Consider the following 12442-nt stretch of genomic DNA (forward strand, 5'->3'; position numbering starts at 1 on the left):
CCTATTTACAGAAACAGGAAGACTGCCGGTGTGAACATGTTCGTTGGTTTGTAATGAAGAGTCTTTGTGTTGGAGAAACTAAGCCTTTGATTAAAACCAGCTGGCACTATAAATTGTTTTGTGCTCCATAATACTGACCATGGGTTTCAGTTAGAGAAAATCGGGGGTTTCTTCATCCTACCCAAAAACTCTGGTTGCTGATTTTCCTCTCAGAGTGCTCCATCCCACACAAAAGATGAGTAAAACAACTACATTCAACAGTTTTGTATCCAAAATGCTGCAGTATTTGCATCACAGAGAGTTTTACAAAAGGACAAATAAACCATGTGACAAACACCTTGCTACTTTTTCAGCATTTCCAGTCATCCAATTTCCTTGAGTTACAATAAAGATAAATAAATTCGGAGTCCAAAACTTTCACCAAACATCGTGCTCTCAATAGTGTACATATTGACAGCTGGTAAGGGAGAGTGGCTGGGCGTGCACAGTTTTGAAACATAAGAGATCAAGAAGAGAAGTACAACACAGCCATTACAATAATATCTCCCAGAAGCAAAATCCAGTCCTAATTGTTTTCCGTTTCAGTTATGAGTTAGCTTTGCTAATGTTATTTTACTATTTCCCTCCTCATGAAATCTGTTCACCCAAATTACGTGAGTTTGTCCGCAACATTTTGTTGGTGAAACTAAAAGATGAACCTGCTCAGTATTTGCAGGAAGAGACTACAGTGATTAATTAGGCAAAAGATTAGGACCAATGCCAATCTGGGTCCTAATCCCAGTTGAGCCATTTATGTGTAACCTTGGGGAAGTTACTTGACCTTCATGTTTCTCAGCAAACTGCTGGAAATTTGATACCAGCTGGACCTCAGGGAGTACCAGACTGAACTCCTCCCAATTAGTATTGTTAGAATAATGGTGAGAAGGCTTGCATTATTATTGTGGAGTACTATGCACATAAATACAGGCAAGGATTAATAACCTTCTTTCCCTTTCCTGGCAGGGATAAACTAATATTAAGAGGTGGCCTATGAACTACATATCCTGGCAAACTGTTGGCTGTATCACACATTAAAATAATGGTGATCATAAGGCAATTAGGCTTTAAAAGAATTCCAATTTTTCCCTTGCAACCAGGATTCTCATGCACTTCCAGATAGGCCATTTATCAGATTAACTGATTAGAAAGATTAGACAGACTCTTAGCTGCATCCATGATGAACTATGTGAAGTCCTTTAATATGAGATCAGTTCTACACAACTGGAAAAGACAAGTCCAAGAGCTCATAATCCCTTAGGTGAAGTACCATTTTGGCCACATTTACCCCAAACACACCTGCCAATGATCCTGTGCAAGTGACTTTATATCATCAAGGAAATTTCTCTTGCCAGGTGTCCTTTCATGCAACTTGGTTATTTTCCTAATCTGAGCCTAAATTTTCTTCTGTTAATCTTTGGTCTATTACTAAATTTTGGGGGGGGGGGGGGGGGGGGGAAGAGAGAAAATAAGTGAAAGAAATAAAGAAAAAGTAAAGGGAATGGTGAAGAAAGGCTTTGTCACTTTGGCAATAAAATGATAAGAGTCCCACATAATCCTCAGGGGCACAGTATGGGGTCCAGTAATGTGTAACCTCCTCATTAAGTTAAAGGCTTTAATGATGGGGCAGAGTTCCCCAATCCCTCAGCAACTTTGCCAGCCATACTTGGGAAGAGTGGTAGAGCCGGTTGGTTGTGCTGCCATTCAGAGACACCTGGACAGGCTGGAGAAATGGGGCAGACAGGATTCTCAAGAACTTCAGCTCAACAAATTCTTTGGACTAGATGATCTTCAGGGCTCCCTTCCAACCTCACCAATTCAGTGACTTTATGAGTTTGAACAAAGCAAAAAAAAAAAAAATATAATCCTGTTGCCTTCCTGGTCAATAGTCCTGCAAGGACTTACAATCTATAAATTTATGCAGTATCTATTTGTACACATGCTCAGTGGGATTTTATTAGAGATTAATAGCTAAAATTTCAATGATAGTTATTCCTGAGCAGAACTTCCTTGCAGCTACAGATGAAAATAGTTGAGCATACCTCTTTTCACTTCTTTGTCAAATAATCTTACAGAATTTCACTCCATGGATAGCAAAAAGCCTTCTAATTCCAACTGTAATTTTGTTCATAATGAATTATAACATTTACCTCTTACACTGATGCCACAATTTGGCATCTCGTTTAACTTTGTAAAGTGAAGGTTAAATGAAAAGAAAGATTGTGTGAGAAGTAGGTATCAAACTAAAAGCAGGTTCAGGATCAAGGGTGAGTTGAGAAAGACGGAAAAGAAAAGGAAGGACTGCCAAAAGCCCTTTGGATTTTGTTAGGAGCTACTGGTGGCAGAGACAAACTAAGACAGGTGATTGTTGAGGAATGCAGGAGGGGAACCACAAGCCTTGGGTACAAAAGAGCTTTGTGTGATGGGGCATTGTGGCTGACAAATCACTTAGGCAAAGCTACCGAGACAAGAAATCTCCATTGGGGAATGTGTGAAACAGAGGTAAACTTACTGATTAAGAGCCTGAGGGTGGAGACACAATTGGAATGGGTATTGTGAACAAACTGGGGGGCTAGTCTGAGACACAGGGAAGAGTTTGTGTGTCAGACTGACACTACAAGCTGATGACATAACTGAGTCAGTATGCTGCAATCCGATAGAATCATTCATCTACGGGATTTTTAATAAAGCTGGAGAATTATGTTTACAAAAGTTAGTCAAACTTAAAACTAAGTAAAAAAACTTTAAAAATTACAACAGAACTAAGACTTTTAAACATTTCATTCCATCTCAACAAAAATCTGTTTATTAGAAGATGGGGTTTTTTTATTAAAAGGTGGTAGTTTAAACAGTAGTTGATAATAGCAACATTTGGATCAACTCTACTTTTTAAGTGCTAATTGGATGCTGGACTGCTGACATAGGTATGATCAGATTCATTCCTTGGATGGAACGGCAGAAATGCTTGGTCAGGGTTTTATGTTTGTGGTGGTTAATGTGTTATTTTGTCCTACTGTCAGCTTATTTATATTCCTTAAAGTGAAAACAGCAGCTAAGCTGCCACAGAACCCCTGAATTCAGCTTCCCTATGCGTATGCAGCTCTTGCTCCAGTTTCAGAGAACAGCTCGCTATGGATTTGCATAGGGCTGTGTAGTGAAGGACGCTGTCTGTCAGCCAGGAAACACGAAGTGGATAGGACAGGATTACTGCAATTGTAGGAAAGCTTTGCACAGTAGGTGCACGGCATGCTGGAGAACACGGTTTTATGTCTGCCTCTTCTAGAAGTCCCCTGGTATGCTGACGAGGCCACTGAAGCATCACGTTACCTCTGCAATTTCAGGGTCTCATTTTCTGAATAAAAGCTACTTACAATCCTAGTGAGCAGAAGTACGCAGCAGTTGAATCTGCCACCCGTGCCAGTGGAGAACACTGGCAATATGCATATCGTGTTGAATTTTCTGTAGGGTTACCTTCCAGTTTTCTTAAATCAGGCACCCAACATGAATTTCACTTTGATTCTCCTCATGACCTAGATTCACTTCTACACAAGGAAGACAACAACCACGGTGATCAGGTATGGATGGGGCTGCTTGGCAGGGACCCTGCCACAGCCGTCTGATTTATTTTGTATCCCTTCCCCACATCCATCTTAAGTAAGCAACCAGCCCTGTTTTATTCTTTCCCCACTGGTTTCATTTTGCTGAATACATCCTCACTTGATAGTTTCAGCCTCATTCTGCGCATCCCTGCCGCTCTCCTTGAAGATTTACACCCCCAGGGAGTTCCTGGCACTCCCTCTTCACATCTTTTGTCCGGTAATCACTCTTGTTACTCTGTTGCTATTTTTGCCTTGGGTTGCCCCACTCCTTTCCCCTTTCTGCAATGCCAGCAGTTTCTCCCACTCTCAGCCCGTGTTCCAGTGAGGAGTGGGGGCAGCTCCAGCCCCAAGGTCCGCTGTTGCCAGCACCAGAGCGATCCTTGAGCAAGGATGCTTGATCCCGGGTCCCTAACAGCGAGCTGCTCTGCAGCGGTGCTGCTGAGGCTTTGGCTCTGTGGCACACACCAGACGTGCCAGGTGGAACACACTCCTCCTCTCACTGGCTGGTGACACGGCGGCTGGTCCCTTGGCATCGCTTGTTCTACAGGCAGACCATCAAATCATGGATTATCCCTCCTGGTGACACGCTCCCGGGGCCATTGCTGTGGTGTCTTTCCAGCTGACCCACTCTACCTTCCCAATGAACCCAATCATCCATATCAAAATTCTCATACGTTTTCACAGGAGCCATATTCTGTTTCACAAAACAATAAAACTGACATAGTGGGAAGTTTTGCTTCGGAAGCGTAATTCTTGGAGGGATCAAAGCCAGTTTGGTGTCATTCCCACCTAGCACCCTCTTACTGTGTTATAATTGGGCAAGGGAGTGCATGTGTTACTCCTTGGGGATGTGTTCACAGCTGCTTTTAGGACTTATGGAAATTGGATGGTGTCCCCTGATATTAAATCAGCCCTCAAACCTGGAAAACAGACTTTTTAATTACAACTAACATTGTCTTCTTATTCTGGTGACTTTGTCATTCAGATACCCAAGCCTCTGGAGTTTCTCAACTATAGTTTCTCAGACTATAGTTTACTTCTTCCATTTTTACCCCCAATATAATATAATGATTTCACTTTCAAGTTTTGACTATTGTTTTCAGTGTAATTGTTATTGGGGGGGGGAGGGAGGGAGAAAAATAAAAAAAAATAAGAAGAGAGAAGGAAAAAAGCTAAAAAGCTGATCCAGGAACCTAAGTAAAGATGGGGGTCTGGAGGCAGCAGATGGAAAAGAAGGGCAGACCACTAGAAACAAAGTGAAGAAAAGATCAGTAGGAAAGTCAACGTAGCTTCTTCTACGGCAAATATATTTGTATTGACTTAATTAGCTTTGTTTAAGAGAAAATGCAAACTTTAGGCTTTTAGGGAGAGTTTTTCCATTTCCCATGAAAGTTTGGTAGTACAGATTAAGGCATTTCATAACTATATAATTTAAATAAATGACAAACAAATGGAAAATCAAATGTATTGTAAGTCTTCAAAGCCCCTTCCCTTCAAAAGTGACTTGTGAATATGTCCAAAGTCTAAATTTAAAAAGCAGGGTGAGATTTTACAGTGCAAACAAGTGTCTCAGAAATGTAGCTAGATCTCCTCTTGCAAAAGTTGAAGTGTTTGATCCATCTGTTGCTCCCTCTGGGGTTACTGTCCATGTGGCTGAACCATGACCTGTCCACTGGCAATCATTTGTGCCAATGCAATGTAACACTTCAATTCTGGGGGTGAAACCCTCCAGGGAAGTAGTATTAATGATGGATTAACAGCAGTGAAAGAGGGTGTGTATATGCATGAAGCCTGAATATTAATTATTTTCAGAATGTTTTAGACTGTGACCCATTTATTTTATTGGAAATAAACACTTACATATGCATTTTAGAACCACAGTCATTGACAGTCACTGGGCCTAATTTTAATTCGCAGTCTACTTTTGTATACTGGACAAAAATGAACATGAAATTATGTTCCTCCTCTAAATTCTCTGGGTTTTGTGAAAAGGAAAACCAGCAGATCATAATGTAATCTAATATCAGGCAGACATTTGCCTTATAGCAAAATAGACATAAACAAACAAACAAAAAAAAAAAAAAAGCCACCAGAAGCACTTGAATGAACAGGAAAAAGAAGTGAACCAGAGAAAGAAAGAGAGAAAGAGAGCAAAAACCTACATTCATTAAGGATTCCCTAATCCCTCTAAGAGGTCTGTGTATCCAGAGGAGAGCAGCAGAAGCATTAAAGATGGAAGATCAATATAAAATAGTCAGTTCTTGTGAGCAGGGACTTCACCATTTAAAAGTTCAGAGATCACTGGGGGGAAATTAACCTCTGTGCTAACAAACAAATTTTTTTAAAAAAATTAGTCTGGGCACACTGCCTGAAAAAATTACAAGACTATAACATTAAATTTGAAAGAAAATAAAATTCAAAGCAATCAGAAATGCCTACATGTTTTTCCTTCACAGCAGCAATGAGAAATCGCATCTTCTGAGCATGTAATTGATATAGAACATAATTCTGGCAGGTGCTTCCAAGAGTGTAGAAGCTGACTCATGGAAGTAAAAGCTTGCATGAGTTGTGTGTTCAGCAATGCAGGTAACAAATTCAGTGCATGATAATGAAGACTTCAAACCTGTTGGGCAGTAGAACAGGTTATTTTGGCATCCCTAACACCGATTTCATTTTGATATGCTGCCAAGAATGAATTTACAACAGCTCTCTGAAACTGCTGGTTGTGATACCCCCATTGCTGCCACCTAAGTGAGGGTAATAACGTCCCTTGGTCTAAAAGTAGCTGAAACTATTGAAAACCACCAGCCCCAGAAGAGGTTCAGGGAGAATGGACAGTAATGCTGTCTGGAGTTTTCCAAGGGTCTGATAAAGGTGGGAGAGATAGAAGACTGGTTTATATGTCAGGACGAAAAAGAGATTAAGAGCAGAGAAATGCCCAAGGAACACTCCAAGAGAATAGCAAAGCCATTACACAGGGCTGTCTGTGGAATTTTTCTGCTACTTTTCTTTTGCATAATCTTCAGAAAAGAAACAGCAGAATAGCATGGTTGCTATGAAACTGTTTCCTGTTCTTTGGTTACTTTCTATCTACAGGATACAAGAGCAGGATGGCAGGGGAAAAACAAAAAAACAAAAAACAAAACAAAAAAAAAAAAAACCCAAAAAAAAAAAAACCAAACCCCAACCAACCAACCAAATAAAAAAAAAAAAAAACCACACACAAAAAACCAGCCACCTTCATCACCACTGTCTTCTCCTGAGAGTATCAGCCTTCAACAGCCTGACTATAAGGGTAGCTGTAGGAAGATTAAAAGGTAGCATGGGAAAAGGGTGAGGCTGCTTTCAAGACAGAAAACGTTGGGCTGTTCTTATAATTTAGCAGGGAGGAAACTGTAGATGCTTGCAAAAAGTAGTCCCTTGAGCATTATGATCTGAGAAAAATTAAGTAAGAGTTGATTATTCCATGGAAGGAATTAACCAATTTTGAAGTTTTCATGGAAAACAAAACTCATTCCATCATGACATTGCTGGAAAGCAGCAGCAACCCCCCAGCGATGCTGAAAAGACAAGTTGCATCACTCACTGTGGGATGCAGCAAGACAGACCAGGAGGATGACCTATATTAAGTGGAACAATTTCTCCAGAAAAATGGAAAGTGAAAAAGGGCTTTGGTCAGCCAACTCTCTCCTGCAACTACAGCCATCCCTTTACTCTGTGCAATGGTTCCCTCACTTCCTCTTTACCTCTTTCCACTGGAGAAGAGGTGAGAAATATTTGACCAAGCCCCAGGAAGACACAGCTCATTCATCTAAAAGATCTCTCAAAAGAGGGTTTTCCCAGGGATGTGACTCAAACCAGTGAAACAATATGAACTTACTACCTACACCCACAGATGTTGTAGCACCTCTTGGTCTTTGTTACTCTCGCACAACAAAATCTATGGCTGGGAAATCTCCTGAGTTTTGCAGCTGGCTTTTTTCTGATCATTTATTTTGCAACCACTGAGTGGTAATTTGGTCCTCGCAGTCAGCTGCTCACTTGCTCCGTTAGACTGTTGTTTCACTAACTTAGACATCCAGTAATGTCTAAGTGTGAATAAAAACACTCTGGAAAGTCACCTTCCCTCCGGTCGTTTGAATCTCCTTTGGAAGCAGAGCTGAAGTGTACACAGCAGAGCAGGGCTGAGCAGTGGGTGCAGCAGTGCCCAGCATGTTACACCAAGTCGAGGTTTAGCGGTGCTCAGAGCTCCACAAAATATTGGACACTCGGACACTGGAGCCGGCAGCTCCGGACTTCCACGCACGTAGATTTTAATGGAATAAAATCTCCAGGCTTTCCTTCGTGCAGCCTTCCTCCTCGAAGGCTCAATCTCGAACTGTTATTCTGTTGCTGAGCCGAGATTAAATTCTTTTAAGGATTCGGATGCCTAAGGCTCTGCTGTGGGAAACCTGAGGTGGAGCCAGTCAGGGAACCTGGTCTGACTGTGAGTGTGAGGAGTGATGGGAATCACTCGGGAGAGCTCACTGGAGCTTCCCGCTGGGAAGGGACCTCGGCCCCAGCTCAGGCTGTGACTGCCAGAGCGGCTCCTGATGGTCGGACGGGACAGTTTCTTAAGCACAGATACACATTTCAGTGTAAACCTAAAGAGAGATGCTTAGTCCAGGCTTTCCACATGAATAGCAAACAGGCTTTTCAACTCCACAAATATCAGTACATTCAACACCAGGGCATTGTAGGTAGAACTCAACTATGTCAATAGTCAGGATGGAGCAACATAATTTTAAAAATGTGCACTGTGTGATTATCCAACCACAGCCCAGAGCTCTGAGCTGAAGAGGAAGGACTCTGCCTATTGGAAATTTCATTCTATTAATCCTTTTCACTGGCTACAGTGTTTTCTATGTATCTAAATAACTACATTTGTGTACTTTAAGCTCCCCATTTATAGAGGTTTAAGATCAAAAAGCTGAAAATGTAGTCAAAGCATTTCACTGTAAGTAGTTATCAAAAGTAAGTAAATCAAAGATCATGGAGACACATTTGGCAAAGAGTATGAGGAAACTGTTCAGAATTCTGCTTGAAAGAGTCATGCTGAAGAGCAAGTTCAGACTAGTTTGGAGAGAGTAACAAGGAAATCATGCTCACCTTGTTCTATCCTGAATCAGAGTGACTTCTCATTTTTTGTGAAAGCTTTTTTCTACCCTAACTGATCCCAGCAGAAATTTCACAGTGCAAATGCTGAATGCAGAGATGCAAATAATACAGGCACATCCAGACATCACATAACCCACCATATTCTGAGGGCTCCTCCTGCCCTGACAGTGATGGCAGAGGTCAGACTGGAGAAAAACACTGGTTTAAAGTTGTTTGAACTGCAAATGCAGATGATAGAAAGCAATAACACTGCCAATGAAGTATGAGTGCAATCATCTGCCTAGGCTAGCCTCTCTCACAGGGAGGAAGAAGAGGGGAGTGCCATTCCTGTAAGCATTTGGCTTCCTGCGGTTCCTCTCTTTCAGGATTTCCTTGTTACTGTTCTGGAGCTTTGTCCTGAGGCGGGGAGGAAAGGGAAAGGGAAAGGGAAAGGGAAAGGGAAAGGGAAAGGGAAAGGGAAAGGGAAAGGGAAAGGGAAAGGGAAAGGGAAAGGGAAAGGGAAAGGGAAAGGAAGCAGCCGCGCTGCCGCCCGCGTGTGGCAGAGCCTCATCTCCGGTCCTGGGCGTCCCTCTAGAGGTGAACCAGCTGCCTTGTCCCCAAATCTGCTTATCCACAGACATCCCTGCCGGGCTGGCAAACAGGGATGGGAGGGTGAGTTCCGAGAAGCTGGCACGTATCCGAGCAGGTCTGACTGAGCTGCTACAAACCACCAGGCTGTAGCAGGAATGGAGCGGCACTGCCATAACCCTACCCAGGAGCTGAGCACGGGCTCTGCTGCTCGCCCCAGCTCCTCAAGCCCCCAGGCTGAAGATTTCAATGTACTGAGTAAGAGTGATTATGCTTGATGGGCAATTTCTGTTTTTGTAGCTCATCCCTTTCCCCGACAGCATTCACGCCGAATAAAGGGAAAATAAAATCACTTAAAGGAGGACTGCTGTGTGAATAAACAAAATTACATTAATAGTGTTTGTTGACTTTTTTTTTAATCATCTAACCTGTTTAATTACGGTCAGGAAAAACATCCAAGTAGTTCTAATGAAAAAATACATATACATGTGTGTATACATATATATATATATATATATATATATATAAAATATTAGATCTTTTGCTTCTTTCTCACAGTGACTACGCATTGATCACAACAAGCTCCTGAAGAGATAGCAACAAAAGCTCTTTGTCTGCTCTGCTGCCAATTGACAGCATTTCACAGCTTGGATGCCCAATTTCACACACACATACACAAATACATTTGCCTCTGCTCTGCAGTCACACACAGTCAGTGGAGCTCTAAGCCACCAACTTGTCACTTACTGTTACTAATGAACTGTGTAGTTCAAATCAGCAAGGCACCCAAGGGAGTTGTGAAGGATTTTGTCATTGCATTTTAGAGGAACTGAGCTGGATCCTTGGTGAAGAGTACAGAAAAAAATGTACACGTACAAAAAAATGTACATGTTGCTACAGCTGATGCAAGCTTGAGACCAGTGCCTTGCACTGTGCCTTTCTAGGCTGTGGCAATCTATCTGGGAGTGCAGCTACTTAGTCACAGGCTGCATTGTTCCAAACCTGAGTCTTTGCTATCAGCACTAGTTTCTCACCACAGCCCATTCACCAGATCCCAACCAATCTTAAGCATCGTGGAAGACTTTCCAGGATATATGTTCTGGAGCCAGACATCCATAGCAGCGTTTTTCAGATCAATATATGATTCATTATCTAGCAAAATTAAACACTTGTGCACAGGCATCTACTAGACAAATTCATAAAAAGCCAGAAAATTCTCTAGTGCCCTTTAGCTGAAGTGACTAATCCCAATGGCACATGCAAGATAACCACAAATGTAAGGATGGTTCTGTACCTCGAATGACAGGAGATTCAAGAACTTACCAGTTCGCATATATATATATGATGTTCCTGAAACTAAGACACTCCCATGCATTCTCAGAATTGAAATTACTTTCAACTTGTAAACACAATAATTTCTGGTTTTTTTTACAATAGCACTGTGTATATTGTAACCCTGTTTCAAGTGAGGTACTTCAAAGTACTTTGTACACAAACAACCCTGACAGGTTTCCTCGCAGCATCCACCTGGCTAAGTTTTTGTCCATGGCACATAGAAGCCACCTGGCTTTTCTTTTACACCAGGACAAAGCAGTTTTAAATCACACTGCATTATCAAGAGTCTGTAAATTACCTGTAGTCTGTAACAGCTTCCTATTCAGTAATGCTAAACTGAGTCTTGGAATTTAAATCCCTAAGAAATATACAAAAAATTGTGGGTCTGCATCAAATTACTGTGCAGTAAAAGCTGCCTGCTTTTGCTGGTCTCTCCCCATTCTCATTACAAAAGTAATTCATTACTGAGTGACTTTGGTTTCTGCATTTCTGCAACACCTTCATTTACTGGAAACTAATATATGTGTATATTAATTTACCCAGCTGCTTTTGCTAACAACATTCAATGCCTTCTTTAGAAATATGTGAACGGGGCTAATTTTAGATATACACCTCAAAAGGCTCTGCTAGTAGGAAAAAACCTGCAGCAATGCATAGAGAATTAGGAAGAGGACTTGAATGTTGTTTGTTGCTTTTAATAAATTGTTTTCTTCTGTTTAAACCAGAACATTGTGTGAATACTACTGGAAGAACAGCATCATTAGATACTATTGGAAAATTAGAAAGCAAGTGGCAGTGCTAGATTTGACAGCTCTATAAACAGAAACATTACATTATCAGGAAAAGGGCCATGGCAAGTTCAGCAAATTTCAGCCCAAAGCCTTCATCATTCTCAGCCAGGGTTTCACAAGTATAAGTCACAACAGTTTTCACAGATTTCCTTGGCTATGCTCTTCCTAAGCACTGATCCTCAAAGTAGCCCCAATATTCTCTGCAATCCATTTGATTCATATTGCAAAAAGCCTGCAGGCAGTTGCTGTGACAGTGTCTGGGAAGATACTGAGGATGGGAGATGCACTAAAGCCATAAGCCAGGCTAACACAAATAGCATCCTCAGGGTTTCTAAGTAACTGCTCTTTCTGTGTCAGGTGGGATACCCTTAGTGATCTGGTAATTGATGTAGTCTCTAAACCTTTTAAATGGCATTCATACAAAATTATTCAATCTCCTGTTTCTAAAACACTTATTTTCCTCAATTATATCATTAATATCCCAGGTAAATAGAGTCAGTGGGAGAGAGAGAGAGTTGAACACAGATTACAGCTATTCCTACAGCTGGGAATAGGAATGGTATCAGAACCGTTTCTGCTGCATGTGGCACTGAAAGTAATAAATTATTTAGTAAAGACTGTACAGGTCTGACAACTTAAGAAAAACAAAAAATTCTCTGGATCAAAACTTCAACTGACTTCAGTGGGAATAGAACCAAACTGTTGCAGTAACTAGAATCACTTTTAAAAATCTGGATTAGGGGTAGCCCTCAATTAAACCCTGGTGATTATATGCTTATGACATGTCTAAATTATGCCAAAACAGCCTTTGAATGCTTTATCAATTCCACTGAGCAACCTCGCTGTTTCTCAGCTGGTTGGAAGCAGGTCAAAATTAGGCAATGCTTCTAGGGAAGGCTCCTGCCAGACATGAGTAATTACCCTGGAATCTTACTCCTGAGAACTCTTTCTAAATTA

Source organism: Cinclus cinclus, chromosome 7 (assembly GCF_963662255.1).
Source record: "Cinclus cinclus chromosome 7, bCinCin1.1, whole genome shotgun sequence".
NCBI classification, from domain to species: Eukaryota; Metazoa; Chordata; class Aves; order Passeriformes; family Cinclidae; genus Cinclus; species Cinclus cinclus.